General features: G+C 45.2%; 1 protein-coding gene across 8 annotated transcripts in view; it reads left to right on the plus strand.

The window, feature by feature from the left end:
- ADAM23 (ADAM metallopeptidase domain 23) overlaps positions 1-15,966 on the plus strand; it is a 199,787-nt gene that overhangs the window by 46,169 nt on the left and 137,652 nt on the right. The gene's annotated exons all lie outside the window — the stretch shown is intronic.

Raw genomic sequence — 15,966 nt, forward strand, 5'->3', positions numbered from 1 at the left:
AGATAATTTCCATAGATCTTGAAAACACGTAGGAACTAAATGACAATACAGCTAGGGTGCATCTAAACATAGCGGACATTTTCAGGCACAAATTTTGCTGCAAAGTTTTTGCATTTTTCATCTTTGTAAGGGTAATTTTCAGCTGTTTTTTTTTAAAGTGTAGCTAAACGTTTGACAAACTTCTAATATGTCATAGTGACATGTTAGAGAATTTGATTGGTGGGGGTCCGAGCACTGAAAACCCCACCCATCGCTAGAACTAAGCAGCTGAAGCGCTCGTGTGAGCGCTCAGCTGCTTCGTGTCTGTTCGGCTTTTTCCGGAAAGCCAATGTATCGGAGTACGGGCTAATAGACTTTCTATTGAGTCCGTACACGATACATTCATTTCCAGAAAAAGCCGAATAGACACAAAGCGGCTGAGCGCTCACACGAGTGCTTCAGCTGCTTCGTTCTAGAGATTGTTGGGGGGTCTCAGAGATTGTTGGCGTGCGCAAAAGGCACTTGACAGCTCCGTGTGTCATCAGTGTATGATGCGCGGCTGCGTGATTTTCGCGCAGCCGCCATCATAGAGATGAGGCTAGTCGACGTCAGTCACTGTCCAGGGTGCTGAAAGAGTTAACTGATCGGCAGTAACTCTTTCAGCACCCTCGACAGTGAATTCCGATCACCATATCGAGTAACCTGTTTAAAAAAAAAGAGGTTCGTACTTACCGAGAACTTCCCGGCCGTTGCCTTGGTGACGCGTCCTTGATGACGCGCCTCTCTTGACATCTGGCCCCACCTTCCTGGATGACGCGGCAGTCCATGTGACCGCTGCAGCCTGTGCTTGGCTTGTGATTGGCTGCAGCTGTCACTTGGACTGAATTGTCATCCCGGGAGGTCAGACTGGAGGAAGAAGCCGGGAGTTATCGGTAAGTCAGAACTTTTTTTTTTTACATGTTCACGTATATTGGGATCGGAAGTCACTGTCTAGGGTGCTGAAACAGTTTAACTCAGTCTCCTGCCGGGTTCGGTCAAAACAAGTTCGGCCGAACCCGGTGAAGTTCGGTTCGGTCATCTCTAAGACACTCCGTTCGGATGTTTGTAAACAGAAAAGCATGTGGTGCTTTTCTGTTTACATTCAGTTTGACAGCTCTTGCGCGAATCACGCAGTTCGCACGGAAGTGCTTCCGTGCGACCTTCGTGGTTTTCACGCACCCATTGACTTCAATGGGTGCGTGATGCGCGAAAAACGCACGATTATAGAACATGTCGTGAGTTTTACGCAACGCACTCGCGCAGCGCAAAATTCACGCATTGTCTGCACTGCCCCATAGAGTAATATAGGTGCGTACGACACGCGTGAAAAGCACGCGCGTTGCACGCGCGTATATTACGCTCGTGTAAATGAGGCCTAAGCGTGTGAACATATCCTAATACATAGGGTGAAACCTGTGATTTGTAGAGTGAAAATCCAATGCTTCCCCACACAAGTATGAGCATGCAGCAGACTTGAAAATCCGCAGCATGCTCTGCTATCAGTGCAAATTTTTTTCCCACTACATGTGGATGGGTTTCGACTCAGTATTTGAGTCTCATAGACTTACATAGAGAAACTGGCTTCCGGTCCACACGTAAGGCGCTGTGTGAATCGGCGAGTCAGATTAGAGATCACGTGATCGCACGGGGGAGCTGAATGGTGCCTGGGTTTTGAAAACTAGATGCTCGGCGAGCAAATAATTGTCATGTACAAGATGCCCATTACAAACGGGCAAAGCAATTAGACCCAGCGATGCAGCATGAAGAGAAGTTGGGGGGGCCCAAGAAGGACTTTTGCTTCGGGGCCCCTGAGCCTTTAGCTATGCCCCTGGCAAGGCTATTTTGCTGCTATGTAAAGTAATAAGTAGTACACTTTCAAGAAATCTGAAAGAAATTGGTAGAGAAAAATTGGACATTCATTGAATTGTAGACTATATGGGCTTTCCAACAAGATCAGATATTGCAGTGGTAGAGAAATGTGACCTTTTGCACACAGTTATATTTACAGCTCTGTATTATATTACATTTTATACACATATAAAGTCAATGATCTTCACACAGCATGTGAGAACAGCAAAGTGTGTACGTTCTACAGTCAGCTTCTCGCTACATGGTGTTCAGATTTGTTCAAAGTCCATATGCGGTTCCCTGTGCTTTCAGATAGGCGTCATAATCTGAAAAGAGAGCAGTTGAGTGTTAGAAAAAGGAACTTATGTCTCCTGTGCCAGCAGTGTAGAATGGCAGGATTTCGCTGAGTCAGCATCCGCCACTTTTACTCTATTTCAGCAGGTTTTAATAAAAATGAATCAGCACAATTGGATATTTATCCTGGAATAATAGTGCTGGTTCTTTGTATTTTATAGTAACTGTAAATTATGCTGATGGTTAATAATAGACTAGTGCGGTTGAAAAAGACTTCAGGATTATTAGTGGACCAAGAAAAATCGGGTTTAAATGTGTAACAATAATAAATATAATTTAAAAAAAAGCCCAAGCAGAGATTTATAAATGAATCCCAAGTTGAATTATTAAAGAAAGTCTTTACTTGGGGAATTGCATAAATAACAATTCCTACATATAACGTTATTGCTGGAATCACCTCTATTTTATAATTCGGTTTACAGTTCAATTCTTAGTTTGAGTTTTTACAATATGGGATGTTATTTCTCATATTCGGTTTCCCTTGCACAGGTCAAGGCCCATATGTAACTGGTGTGGGTGGCTGGTAGGACATAAACCCTGTGGACTGGGTGCCAGGGAGGGACCAGCAGTGGCCAATGGCCGTACACTTGTGCGGGTAATACCCGACAAAATCGTGCAGACATGGGCTACTGCTAGGAAGCCGAGCTTCACCTGCGTGCGGCCGCCACTACTCAAGAGCATTCCCTTAAAAGGTGAGGGACTACTTTGAGCTGTGTTCCAACTGATGAAGTGCAAGAGGTTCAGGCATCTCAAAAGTAGGCAGTATACTTAATTGTATGAGAGGCTAGACAATTATGTTTGCCAAAGACATACACTTAATTTGACTAGTGCTAATTAAAAATAGCATTTGGGTCAAATATCAATTATTAGAAAACTGTTCCACCAGTGAAATTTAAATGCACATGTTCTCGGTCTATGAATGGTATCACATCTGTTTTTTCATGTAAAACAACTAAAACAATTTTTACTGTGTCTCAGGGTTTATTCATACGGACGTGGGGAAACTCGGACGTGAAAAACTCACGTTTTTCGCATCTGTGTTGCCCCCTTGCGGGTCCCGTTTTCTCGAGTCACCATAGACTTGAATATTCAACATTCGTCTGAATAAGCCTTTGGGCTTCATTCCCACACAGCGTTTTGCTGTGTTTTTGTGCGTTTTTTGTGGCCTTTCTATTGCCGTTTTTTTAATGCATTTTTTAGTACGGCCAGATGTTACATTTATAGTTTATAGTGAAATATAAAATGCACTACGCACAGCTGTGTTTTTTTGTGTGGTGTTTTCGGTGCAATTTTGTGGTCGGTGGCTTTTTTCCCAAGCGTGTCATGCGAGTATAGTGTTTTTTCAGGCGGTTTTCCCATAGGCTTCCCTATAGGACTAAAAATCACCAATACAAAGCATGTACCAAATTACACCAAATGAAAAAGGAAACACTGAAAAAGCACTATATTCATTTAAAATCACTGGACAAGCCATAGTTACTCATAAGGGCAGGTTCACACACCACTTCTCAGCAGGACACAGATAAACCCAAATGCTACATAGAGGGAGATTACATAGGTGCAATATACTGATGAACAGCCACTCTCACGCCTACTATTCATGAGGGTGTGGCTGCTTAGTATTGAAGGTGAGGCCACACAATCGGCCCTGACACAGTCGCAATGCGGCTAACAACCGTGCCAGCACCATGTTCGGTGTGGCAGTCAAAGAGCCTGTTAGTGGCCGCACGTTAACGCGGGTAAACCATCCCTTTATCTGCAAAAAACATGCGCCCATGAATTAATATACCCTTTATGGCCGCACGATTTAGCAAATTACAACAACTTACCCCCTATGCATTCTCTATGGCAGCGCCGGAAAAAGCCGTACACTGCACTCGGCTATCTCCGGTGCTCTCATAGAGAATGAATGGAGCGGCAGTACACATGCGCATGTAACTGGAATACTCCTTAACGGGGTATTTGACAGCCGCGCCTACATAGTGCCAGCGCGGTTGTTGGCCGCGTTGCGACCATGTCAGGGCCGCTCCATGTGGCCTTACTCTAACATTGCACACAGATAAAGCTTTTATAAGTGTGTCAGTCACATGGGTGCATGTAGTGCATCATGCTGGCTAACAGCCTATTAGTCACGCCCATAATATTAGACCACGCGGGCTGCCCAGCACCTTCCCAGTGTACCACACAATATACTGACACACTATTTTCCCCCAACAGAACAAGGCCTGGCTGCATCCTGAAAAGATATCCATGATAAACGATAAATATCAATGATAAACATAAGGTGTTAGTTGATATTTTGGCCAAAATACGCAAGCTCGCAACCCGTGTCAAGGGTCCCCATCGTATTGCGAATCTCTACACTCCTATTACAAACAAATCACTGAAAAAGCACTATATTAATTTAAAATCACTGAACAGGCCATACCTACTCATAAAGGCAGGACACACACACACACACACACACACACACACACACACACACACGCACAAACGCACCGCAATGTCCCTCTGTGTAGCATTGTGGTTTATCTGCATCCTGCTGGGAAGTGGTGTGTGTACCTGCCCTTATGAGTAAGTATGGGCAAATGAAAGACGACACCAAGAAAAACTCCACTAAAAACGCCATAAAAAGAACATGTCACATTTTAATAATGCTAGGGCTTTTAGAAGCATTTTTTGATGCAGTTTACATTGCCAGTTTGAATGAGGCCTAAAATGACTTTTTGCAGGAAAAAGAGACAGACAGTTGCAGTCCATAAGAAGGTATTAAGGTGAATGAATCTCACATGTGCATTCAACTTACATGAGATTTTCTTGGGACTACTGTGCAGTTTTAATAGCACAGTTGTTGATGGCAGATTTAATCAAATATGTCATCATAAAGTTAAAAGGGTTATATGCAATGAAAAAAAAAAGGGTTAAAAAGCAGCTTAGCCCCATTTATTTGAAAAACGCTGAGCAATAACAAACGCAGCATATGGATAAGAGTAGCGCTATTTCTGGCAAAAAATAGACACTTTTTTCTAATTTCATAAACCCTCTTAGGCTGGATTCACACTAATCGTTTTGCTGCAGTTTTGCACGTTTTTTGCGGCGTTTTTTTTAAAATACGTTTTAGTGCAGCTAGAAGCTGCATTAAAGTCTATAGTAAAAGATCAAATGATGTTTTTGAGGCAATTTTGTGGTCAGTGGCATTTTTTTCCATTCACAAATTAAGTGTACCCACATATGAGGGTCAATTTTGGACACAGACTAGCATGCTCACTGATAGGATATGCCATAAATGTCCTACAGGTAAGTGTCAGAGCATTGGCACTCCTGCTGATCATGTTGTGAATGGGAGCATGCTCGGCTTCTTTGCCCTCCACTCTACTATGAATGGGAGACTGGATCCTTTGGTTCTTGGTCAAAGGGGTCTCAATGGTTGAACATCTTTTTGACATACCATACATGTCTATGGTAAAACAACAGCTTTAAAAACAATATATTTTAGATTCTCGAAGTGTTCAGTATTGTCACAAATGTTGTGGCAGTTTTCACATCTTCACTTGCCTAAAAATGTCACAACATTAATAATAATTAACAAATCGAACGTAATAGCCAAATATAGAGCAGAATTATGCAGGACCTTTGAAATCTTGGACTGGCTCTTTTACTTTTGAGTTTGGGACCATGCCAGATCAGGATGTATTATACAGAACACCAGATACTAATATCAGTTTGCCAAAAGCAAAAGCCAATGTTGATGCAGGAAAAAAAATGTATGGTTGATCAGATTTCTTTGAGCTCAGCATCCGGTAGAGGTCTCAGATGTGATTAATTGATGATTCTAATAGAACAACGTCCCGTAAATGATTTACAAACACAGAAACCTGCGAAGGCTCAAGTCTCCTACTCTGACAGTTTAATAGAGTTGGTTTTGTATGTGTTACTGTCTTCCTGCCACACCTTATTGATCCCAAAGATGTGTTCAATGCCATTATTTTTATAGGAGAATAAAATAGACGATAGAAATAACCCTCAAGGACATACCGTACATTAGAGGCAGAATATCCTGATTATTGGAGATGACAGGTGAATAACAACAATAAAAAATATTATTCACAAAAAATACATAATTCATCAGATAAAGGACATGATATATATTAGCGTGATTAGGCCTGCCCAAAAAAAAACCCTAATCATAGTGAAAATAATAATTATAATATATGCCAAAAAGCACCCACTGCTGTAATTTAAAAGAATATTAGAAGTCAGTCCCATGGCTATGTGAAAGCATAAGTCTACAGGGGGAGTGTATTTATTCTGATGAAAAAAATCAGAGGTGACTTCTAATATGTAAGGCCAGTTACACAAACAGCATTTGGTACGTAATTTTGCACGCTGTGGTCAGATAGTAAAGTATTCAAAAGCTTATATATATAGCATTGTCACGAAGGGTCTGTGGACCCACTGGGCCATACCGCCTTGGCGGTAAGGCAGCTGGCCAACAGGGCGCAGGTCAGAGTCTATAGTATATAGGGTACCTAAGGCAGCACGGACAGTAGCTTGGCAGGAGCTAGGCAGCAGGTAGACGTCTGGCGTGGAGAAACAGACAGGCGTGGTATCCAGCACAGCACGACTATAGCAAGCACGGCACTAGATCAGGATACAGGTTACAGGAACAGGAAACACTGGGAGCAGGAGACACTAGGGGACCATTTGCATAGAGAAACTATAGGGAACACAACAACGCTCAGGCATAGAACTAGGGGGCTGGACCCCTCTTATAGTCTAGGGTACTCATGGGTCAAAGTTCGTCCATGAGGTCCGGTGCGCTCGCTGCCCCTTTATGAGCGGGCACGAGCGTGCGCGCGCACCCTACGGGATACGGCAGAGGTGAGTGGACGCGAGCGCTGGCGTCTCCTGAGGAGGAGGCTGGGGCCAGCGCTTGCCGACTCGTGGCTGCGGCTGTCAGGGGGAGGTTGGAGCTGACAGCCCGCAGCCACGGAGATTACAGTATCCGCCCTCTTACACCCCCTCTTCTTGGGACCAGAGCGAGAGAGAAACTTCTTCAGAAGAGTAGGGGCATTGAGGTTCTCTTCTTGCTCCCAGGACCTCTCTTCAGGACTAAACCCCCTCCAATCCACCAAATAAAAAGTCTTTCCTCTAACTCTCTTGGTATCCAAGATCTCCTTGACCTCAAAGATGTCCGAGGGTCCACTTGAGGCAACCGCAGGGCTGGGAGTCTTGGAATAGCGGTTCAGGATCACTGGTTTCAGGAGGGAGACATGGAAGGAGTTGGGAATCCTGAGGGAAGGAGGCAGCCGAAGCTTGTAGGCGACAGGGTTGATCTGCTGCAGGACCTCGAATGGTCCGAGGAACCTAGGAGCAAATTTATATGATGGCACCCTCAGTCGGATATTCCTGGATGACAGCCAGACCTTAGTGCCAGGAAGAAACCGAGGGGGCTCTCCTCTCCTTGTGTCAGCCTTCCGTTTTATGCGGTCCACTGCCATTAGGATGGGGGATCGAGTCTGCTGCCAGATCTGCAAAAAGTCTCTAAATGTGGAATCAGCTGCAGGTACATCGGAAGTATCAGGCACCAGGAGAGGAATTCGTGGGTGCTGGCCGTAGACAATTCAGATCGGTGTATTCCTAGTAGACTCGCTGGTGTGATGGGAACTCCGCCCATGGGAACAGCTGCACCCAGTCATCATGCTGCTTGGAGATGAAGTGGCGTAGGTAGTTCTCCAAAATCTGGTTGATCCTCTCGACCTGACCATTAGACTGAGGATGGTAGGCAGAAGAAAAGTCCAACTACACGCCAAGAAGTCCGCAGAGGGCTCTCCAGAACCTCGAGGTAAACTGAATCCCCCGATCAGACACAATATGCTGTGGCAAGCCGTGCAGGCGGAAGATGTGTTGATTAAATAACTTGGCCAACTGAGGAGCAGAAGGAAGACTGGTCAGAGGAACGAAGTGAGCCATCTTCGAAAATCGATCCACCACCACCCAGACAGCACTGCAACCAGCAGAGAGAGGCAGGTCCGTGATAAAGTCCATCGCTAAATGCTGACAGGCAGCATTGGGCGCAGGCAATGGCTGGAGCAGACCAGCAGGTCTGGAGTGGGTGGCCTTGTTGGCTGCACATACAGCACAGGAAGAAACAAAGTCCACAATATCCTTGGGCAGAGTGGGCCACCAGAAATGACGAGCAATCAAATCCCGGGTCTTACGTAACCCCGCGTGACCTGCCAGTCTAGAGGAGTGTCCCCAGCAGAGGATTCTTCCACGATCAGCCAGGCGCACAAAAGTCCTCCCTTGAGGAATGTCCCCAATTTGCAGGAGATTGACCGAGACAATGCAAGATGGATCGATAATGTTCTGTGGACTCTCAATGGTGTCTTCTGTCTCGAAAGACCTGGACAAGGCATCGGCCCTCACATTCTTGTCGGCCGGGCGATAATGAAGCTCAAACTGAAACCTTGCAAAGAACAGTGACCACCTGGCCTGACGAGGGTTCAGCTGTTGGGCCGTCTGGAGGTAGGTCAGATTCTTGTGGTCTGTAAAAATCAAGATCGGATGAGCTGTGCCCTCTAGTAGATGTCTCCACTCTTCCAGAGACAATTTGATGGCCAGTAACTCCCGATCCCCAATCGAGTAGTTGCGTTCTGTGGAAGAGAAGAGCTTGGAAAAGTATCCACATACCCTTGACTTGCCCTTGGGACCTTGCTGAAATAGGAGTGCACCAGCACCAACAGAGGATGCGTCCACCTCCAACAAGAACTGCAGAGAGACATCCGGATGATGGAGGATAGAGGCTGACGTGAAGGCACACTTCAGGCTATTGAATGCGGACTCTGCCTCTGGAGTCCACACCTTGGCGTTCATACCCTTCTTAGTAAGGTTAGAGATGGGAGAAGTCAGTGAGGAGAAATTCGGAATAAACTGCCTATAAAAGTTAGCAAATCCCATAAAGCGCTGTATGGCCCTCAAGCCTTGAGGACGTGGCCATTCCAGGACAGACTTTACCTTCTCAGGGTCCATCTCGAGACCTCGATTCGAGACCATGTAGCCCAGGAAGGGTAGAGCATCTTTGTCAAATACGCACTTCTCAAACTTGGCGTACAGATGATTCTCCCTTAACCGTAGCAGAACCTGATGGACATGTCTCTGGTGCGTCATAGGATCTGGGGAGAAAATCAAGATGTCATCAAGGTAGACTACAACACAAATATAGAGGAGGTCACGGAAGATGTCATTCACAAACTCCTGGAAGACCGCGGGAGCATTACACAAGCCGAAGGGCATTACTAGATACTTATAGTGTCCATCACAGGTGTTAAATGCAGTCTTCCATTCATCACCCTGGCGAATCCGGACTAGATTGTAAGCACCACGCAGGTTTAGTTTAGAAAAAAAATTTGCACCACGTATGCGATCAAACAGTTCGGAGATCAGTGGCAACGGATATTTATTCTTCACCGTGATCTGGTTGAGACCTCGGTAGTCGATGCAAGGACGAAGAGAGACATCTTTCTTTTTGATGAAGAAGAACACGGCTCCTGCCGGGGAGGAAGACTTTCGTATGAAGTCCCTTTCTAAGTTCTCTTTCACATAGGAGGACATGGACAGAGTCTGGCAAGGAGAGAGGATATACCCTACCACGGGGAAGGGAAGCACCAGGAATCAGTTCAATAGGGCAGTCATACGCCCGATGTGGGGACAATGTGTCCGCCTCCCTCTTGCTAAAGATGTCCGAAAAGGCAGCATAATGACCCGGCAATCCTGCCAGAGACTGAGGCAGCGAAGGCTGAGCCGAACTAATCCGCACCAGGCAACGACCTTGACACTCAGGGCCCCACTGGAGAACCTCTCCAGAATTCCAGTCCAGAACTGGGGCATGCAGATGGAGCCAAGGCAGGCCCATCAACAAAGGGTTAAAAGCTTTGGGCAGGACATAGAAAGGCAGAAGTTCGGAGTGAAGAGCTCCCACTTGGAGCCTCAGCGGCTTAGTCATAGCTAAAACAGGATCTGTCAGAGGTAGTCCATTTACTGAAGCTACTGTCAACGGGCTCTCCAGAGGGGTGGTGGGCAATTGCAGAAGGTCCACCAGATCTTTGCGGATGAAATTAGCAGCGGATCCAGAGTCCAGATACGCAGAAACCTGATGCGTTCTCTCACCGGACACTATGGTCACAGGTATGGTCAATTTAGACGGAAGTCCATCTTTACCCAAGGTCGTCACTCCAAGCAACCCTAGGTTTTGGAATTTTTGGGGGCACAGGCGCACCAGATGGCCATCAAGACCGCAATAAAGACAGAGTCCAGATGTGCGTCTGCGTTGTCTCTCTTGGGTAGACAACTTATACTGATCCGTTATTACCGACTTCTTGGGAGGATCGACATCTGAGGACAGCAGGGGTTGCTGCAACGTAGGGACCAGGCTAGGAAGGGCTCCCTCCCGTTGAACCTCTTGGAGGCGTTCACGGATCCGTATATCAATCCGGGCAGACAGAAGGATGAGGTCATCCAGGGTAGACGGCAGATCCCGGGCGGCAAGTTCATCTTTAATTCTGGAAGATAGTCCGTGCCAGGATGCAGCCACCAGAGCCTCATTGTTCCATAAGAGCTCTCCCGCCAGGGTGCGGAAGTGGATGGCGTACTCATTCACGGAGGTGTCTCCTTGGCGCAGATTAAGCAAAGAGGCTATTGCAGATGAAACCCGTCCAGGCTCCTCAAACACCATGCGAAAAGTCCAGAGGAAGGTAGGGAAGTCATGGGTCTCTGGTCCTTGTCTCTCCCAGATAGGGTTCGCCCATGCAGGAGCCTTTCCGGTGAGGAGAGAAATGATGAAAGCGACCCTGGCACCATCAGACAAAAATGTCCTAGCATACAAGCTGAAGTGGATCTGGCATTGATTAAGAAAACCACAACAGGTACTTGCTTCTCCATCATAGCGGTAAGGAAGTGGCAAAGAAACACGTGGGTCAATACTGCCAAGAGGTGTAGACTGAGGATCCACATTGCCAGGAGGTGTACTAGGAGGAACGGCAGCTTGTACCTGCTGCCGATGCGCAAAAATGTTCAACGCTTGGAGGAGTTGTTCCTGTCGAGACCAGAGGTCCAGCATATCCGCTCGCATCTCCTGTGTCGTCATCATAGTCTTGAACCGACCAGCGGGGTCCATGGCCTGAGCGTACTGTAACGAAGGGTCTGTGGACCCACTGGGCAGTACCGCCTTGGCGGTAAGGCAGCTGGCCAACAGGGCGCAGGTCAGAGTCTATAGTATATAGGGTACCTATGGCAGCACGGACAGTAGCTTGGCAGGAGCTAGGGAGCAAGTAGACGTCAGGCGTGGAGAAGCAGACAGGCGTGGTATCCAGCACAGCACGACAACAGCAAGCATGACACTAGATCAGGATACAGGTTACAGGAACAGGAACAGGAAACACTGGAAGCAGGAAACAGTAGGGGACCATTTGCATAGACAAACTATAGGGAACACAACAACGCTCAGGCATAGAACTAGGGGGCTAGACACCTCTTATAGTCCAGGGTACTCACGGGTCAAAGATTGTCCATGAGGTTTGGTGCGCGCATGCTCGTGCCCGCTCCTTCGGGATCCGGCAGAGGTGAGTGGACGTGAGCGCTGGCGTCTCCTGAGGAGGAGGCTGGGGCCAGCGCTTGACGACTCCTGGCTGCGGCTGTCAGGGGGAGGTTGGAGCTGACAGCCCACAGCCACAGACATTACAAGCATTTTACTTTTTTGGGCTTTTTTTTAAATCAAAATGTAGCATACTCTAGGTATGGCTTAATTATGGCGTTTTTTCTATAGAACTTAAAAAAAATCACAAAAACCCTGGGGAAAAAAATGTAGGAAAAGGTGGGAAGGAAAAGAAGAGAAACAACCAGAGAGGAACAGAGATAATTCTGGGTTTACACAGATAGCTTTGGGTCTTCAATCAGACCAGTATCAACAGTATAATTTGGTGCGTACCACTTACACGTATGAATTTTCCATAAACATAATAAATGTTCGCCATTATGCAAATTAGTATGTGATCATAGCGAGAAAAATGTACACACTATGATGATCGGTCAGATAACAATGATTTCTATGTATGAACCATAAACAACTAGTAGTCAGTGTGATCCCTACTAAACAGTCAAATCCGTAACAATTATTGGTACATGTAAACATCTGATTGAAATCTGTCTCATCATCCAGAAAATTTTTCTCTACTGTTCAGATGACTTTTTATTTTGCTCAGATGAGAAAAGATTCGAAAATTTTGCTGTAAACGGTGTAAACGGGCAGGCTGACCAGATATTGATATTGGTCTGAATTGTGTTAAAACCCTGCCAAAGACTGGCTATATACTTATCAATTTAACTCATTTCTGATTAGTGTTATACTATTTTTCCCAATCTGGTCGCAAGATATCTGCAACAATCGCAATAATTTTCCCCATGAAAATCACTCAAATCATTACAAAATCTTTATTGTACAATAACAGAATAACACTACGATCATCTAAGCTCCCACAATGCATTGCACTCTGGTAAGAGTAATTCCGCAGAAACCGGTGTTCTGTCTTAATAGATAGTAGAACATTATGAAGTTATACGGTAAGTACTGTATTTGCAAATATATTCAACATTCATTTGAATTGTTTTTAGTTGGTTACAAATAATGGACCCAAAATATTATAACAGTTTTGTAAGAAATAACAAATAATTAAGGCTATGTTCACATTAGCGACATGGCTGCACTAGCGTCATGACACTGTGACGGATCCATCATACAGCTCCAAACTGTCAATGATGGACCTCATTGACTTATAATGGGGTCCATCAGGGTTTCTGTTATTTTCACAGCAAGAATAACTCTGCATGCTATGATATTCTTATGTTCAAAACTGGCGGAAAACTTAACGAAACCCCCATTGAAGACCATTAAAAGTTACCCTTCTAGAGTACTCATAGGACATAATTCAAGTTTTAAAGCATAAATGCATCTCGTGGATGGGAGCTAGAGATGGCATTGTTTAATCAGGACTATTGTCTTTGCAAGATTCTCCCTAATAAATGTATCCATGCCACCCAATAGGATGACAATAGGACAATAGGACTCGTCATCCAGTCCCCCGATATTCAACACCTTTTATGTAGATTTAAACTGTGGAATATTGTTATGCAAAAGTGGAGTTTTCCTTTAAATACATATGATTAGTAAAGAATGGGATAGGTATAAGAAGCATTCTGAAAATGTACCACTACCAGCGACTCTTATTTAAGGATGGACAAAGCTAATTTACTGTCTCTGACACTCTTTTCTTATAAAGGCCAAATAAATTTGTCCCAGAGAAAGATGAAGGTCAGTCATGCTGGGTATATGAGCTTGTACCATCAGGTCACGCAGATGGTATAAGCAGGTGCAGATCTCCACACTGCCAGGGTAACAACATTTGTGTTTTGCTGTGTTGCAAAGCAATTAATCTCGCCTGTTGAAGTCCATGGGGTAAAACTACAATCACTGAAAGAGTGAAAAAAAAAAGAAAATAGTATGTCCAGATGTGTTCTATATTCTATATTTAAATTAACCATTTTCATAGCCACACGGGCATGGGAATTAATTCAATTGCAAATCTTTTTGAAACTGTGTAATGAAGAGGTTAAGATTTTCTTACAACACTTGGGATTACCTGTTCAGCATAATAACAAAAAAAAATCTCATATGAGCATAGTAAAAATGCTGAAGGAAGATTTCTCATTCTTAATGATACAGCATTACGTAATGTATTATTTTTATAACAATTTGATAAGGACAATATAGAAGTTTTTTAGTCAGAAAAAAATGAGACAGATATATCAAGCTCCAAGTGGTCACCTAGAAAAATCCATGGCAGAAGAGAGCTGGATCACGCTGTTGAATGATTTTTTAATAAGAATATGTAAGTTTGTTATAGCATTTCAATAGAGCAGCTAATTTGTATTCTTGTAAACTCTCTTAAACATATACTTATCTGATCTCAATTTAATGTCTGGTTAATAACTATTGAAATATATATTTTAATATATAAGCAGCTACAGTATGAACACACTGATGTATTCAAAACTAAAAAGTACTGTCTTATCATATAGGCTAATATTTCTATAAACTTGTGTCCATACCTCCCAACTTTCAAGTATCGCAAAAATGGATAACCAATGTGGCGTGAGTAGCGCTGCACGGCATTTTTTTCCCTTTTAAGCCACACCTCTAAACCCGCCCAATCCCCGTCCATACACATCCGGTTCATTCCACACAGTACCATGCTCCCATTGCCTCCCCACAGCATAATGCCCCCATAGAACCCCCTACACAGTATAATGCCCCGTAGTTCTATCCACACAATATAATGCCCTCTAGCTGCCCCCACACAGTACAATGTCCTCAAGCTGCCAACCTACAGTATAATGACACCATATATGCACCCATACAGAATAAAGCCAACACATATTCCCCCATACAGTATAATCCTCAAACAGATGCCCCATACAGTATCATGCCCACACAAATTCCCCCATAGCTACTCCATACAGCATAATGCTCCCATAGTTGCCACATACAGTATAATGCACACACGGATGCCCGATACAGTATAATGCCCACACAGATGCCACAATACAGTATAATTCACCCATTGCTGTCCCCATACAGTATAATGCCCACACAGATGCCCCACACAGTATAACACCCATACAGATGCACCGATACCATATAATCCCCCCATAGTTTCCCCATACTGTTTAGGGCCCCATACAACATAATTTTCCCCATAGCTGCCCCATACAGTATAATACCCCCATACAGTTTAATGCCCCCACAGCTGCCCCATACAGTATAATGCCCCATATAGCTGGCCCCATACAGCATAATGCCCCATAGCTGCCCATGCAGTATAATGCCCCCTTAGCTGCCACCATACTGTATAATGTCTCCTTAGCTGCCACCATACAGTATAATGCTGCCTTAGCTGCCCCATCAGTAGAATGCCCCCTTAGTTGCTCCTAGTGCCAGTGCCCATGTAAAAAGTGCCACAATGGCCTTGTAGATAGTGGCAGATACAGTGCCCATGTAGATAGTGCCACAGTGTCCTCTGTAGAGAGTACCCACCTTATAATGCAGCAGTGCCCATGAAGATAGTGCCACCCCCCCTGTAGATAGTGCTACCCCCTGTAGATAGCACCATTGGGGCTCCCTCTGGGACAGAATCCCCAGCCAGAGCATCGGCCACTCTGTGGCAGGGGATTTCTTTCCAGGTGGAGCCCTTGAAGTCACTGTCCTTATATGGACAGTGACATCAGGGGTTCACTCTAGGAGCGGAAACCCCAGCCAGAGTATCTGCCACGCTGTGGACCGGGATTCAACTCCAGGAGGAGCCCCTGATGTCACGGTGTATATATATATATATATGCAGTGACGTCAGGGGCTTCCTCTAGGAGTGGAATCCGTTCCAGGAGGAGCTCCTGATGTCACTGTCCATATATGGATAGTAGCATCAGGGGCTCCTCCAGAAGCAGAATCCTCGGTCAGAGTGCCGGCAATGCTCTGGCAGGGGATTCCGCTCCTGGGCTAGCCCCTGACGTCAGTATTCATATATCCATATATAGGGGCTCCTCCAGGAGCGCAATCCCCAGTCAGACCGCCGGCAATGCTCTAGCAGGGGATTCCGCTTCTGGATGAGCCACTGACGTCGCTGTCCATTTGTGGGC

The sequence above is a fragment of the Rhinoderma darwinii genome, chromosome 6 (genome assembly GCF_050947455.1).
Source record: "Rhinoderma darwinii isolate aRhiDar2 chromosome 6, aRhiDar2.hap1, whole genome shotgun sequence".
Classification (NCBI taxonomy): domain Eukaryota; kingdom Metazoa; phylum Chordata; class Amphibia; order Anura; family Rhinodermatidae; genus Rhinoderma; species Rhinoderma darwinii.